Genomic DNA, 2,669 nt, shown 5'->3' with positions numbered 1-2,669 from the left:
GAAAAAAAAAAAGGGAGCTAACCTCATGAGGCACGTCAAACATACTCAAAGTAAAGGCAGCTTCCTTCATCACAGGGAGATCTGAATCCGAGCCCATTATGATCCCAACACGTGGTGTCACTACATTTAGCAAATAAGAAACAAAATGAATGCAAATGACAGTTTCGTAATTACAATTTCAAGGTCACATCTAAGCCCAATACAAATTGCTAAAAAGTTGCTAAGCTCAATATAATTTCAAGGTCACACTTTTCAAGAAATTTGCACCGGGCATAACAAAGGAAAAGTGTGAGCACCTCCAAGCAGCTTCACTTTCAAGACATCATGGTAAATTACACAGCCCCCAACAAAACTAACCTGCAGACTGACTATCAAATCTTTCTGTGCTCAGCATTGAATCCAATGGTTTCTCCACATCACTCATAGAAGGACCGACAATTGTGATATGACCCATCTTTCGTTGCTTTCGCATTTCTGCCATATAATTATGATGACAAAGGAAAGCATTGAGTATGAATTAGAAAGATGCGGCTAGACATCAAAAAATATAAGATGAGCAGTAACTTACCTGGCTTATCATACCAATGAACAGTAGCCCCAGGAATACCCAATGCCCGTCCAATAAGTTGATGAGCTAAAAGGAAACCTCGATCTCCCTCATCTTCACCAAGTAAATTATACATGATTGCAGCAGGAGTTTTCATTGATGGATCACCAAGTGGAAGACCCATAACAGCCCTCAAATGTTGTTCAAACTGTGAGGTGTAGCAGGACTTTATTGTGTGGTGACCACTATTATGAGGTCTAGGAGCTACTTCATTCAGTAGGAAAGAGAATGCCACCACCAATTCATTCAAAAATTACAAAACACACACACACACGTGAAGTAGACAATTCATTGAAGTAGACAAAATATATCTTTGAATACATAACATATCTTTGAAGTAGACAATTCATTCAAAATTACAAAACATGACATGCATGGAAAGAACAAAATACAAAATACACACACACGTGAATAAATATATCCACACACACGTAAATACAAACATATATATCCACACACACACCACATATGTACCTACAAATACAAACTTAAGTCCTACAAATACACACGTATATACCTACAAACTTAACTCAAATGAAAAGAATTAAGTCGTATTCATTAAGCTTACTGCAATTTGATCTCGTACTTCATCCATTTCCAGTGATAGTAAAGCTTCATTCTCTTCTACATTATTGTCATCTGGTTGATTCTCTTCATAAACGAAATCATCTAGATTATCCTCGACCCTTTGAAAATGTAGATCACGCTTACGATGCTTCCTAATGTAGTTATGGAGCGCCATTGTAGCAATAACTATTTTCACTTGCTTTGCAAACGCATAATTTGGCATGTCTTTCAAAATTTTCCACTTTTTCTTCCAGACACCAAATGTGCGTTCAATGACACTTCGAAGAGAAGAATGTGCTTGGTTAAATACCTCTTTATAGCCAGTTGGTCGACGACCCATTCGAAATTGTTCTAAATGGTATCGTTCTCCTCTATAAGGTCCAAGAAATCCTTTTAATTGTGGATAACCCGCGTCCACTAAATAGTATTTACCTATTGAGATACAAACACAAAGACTTAGTAAATAATAAAACAGAGTTCTCATGAATATAGAAGAGGTTTTAACCTTCTGGTGGTTTTGGGAACTTCAAACTTGTACGGCGTAGTGCTGCTAAGAATATTCTTGTATCATGAGCACTACCTTCCCAACCTGCATATGCATATGTAAATTTCATATTGAAATCACAGGCAGCCATCACATTTTGGGTTGGCACACGCTTTCTACCAATAAATGGGACTTGATCTTCTGGTCGTATTATAGCTGGAACGTGTACGTCATCTATTGCACCTATACAGTTCTAAAAAGAAGAAAGTTCTATGTTTAAAATGAATACTTTAAATAAGGAAGGAAACATATTATGAACTACGAGAATACCTTAAAATGAGGCATATATCTACAATCCACTAATATCTCTTGAGGCACTCCATTAAACTCTGGATCATCAGGCTTTATAACATCCATGCTCATACGACAGACAATGTCTAGAACATACTCAAAATATCTACTAATTGTTTCACCAGAGTGTTGAAATCGTTCTTGTGTTGAACGATTTCCCGCACCCTGACCTAAAATGAACAAAAACATTCCGACTATTTCAAACGCGGATATATTTCTTGATCCCTGTAATCCGTAGTTACATTGCAAATCATTACATAGGGACATAAATACATCCTTATCCATTCTAAACATTCTATAACTTCTAATTTCATGTCCGCCTAATAATTCCATTACCCACATGTTTCCAGTTTGAGCAGAGTTCATACAAGGATTTTTGTGAATATACTTATTATAATATTGTTCAATGATGTGTGCAGTAACACAAACAAGTTGTAAACTTAGCTGGGTAATATTATCAGACATCCCAGCTAATAATGAATAAACCTGCATGTAAACAATGTTCAAATGAAATAATAGAAAATATCAATGTCTAATGGATAAAAATAGAGTACAATATTCAATACAATGTATTCGAAAGCATGGAAAAACAACATTATAGTACATAATTAATGAAAGCCACACTAAAATATTACTCATAGTAAAGGAAGACTCAAGGGA

This window comes from Morus notabilis, unplaced genomic scaffold, assembly GCF_000414095.1.
Source record: "Morus notabilis unplaced genomic scaffold, ASM41409v2 Scaffold451, whole genome shotgun sequence".
Taxonomy (NCBI): Eukaryota; Viridiplantae; Streptophyta; class Magnoliopsida; order Rosales; family Moraceae; genus Morus; species Morus notabilis.
The sequence above is the reverse complement of the archived record's forward strand: the minus strand, read 5'-3'. Positions refer to the sequence as shown.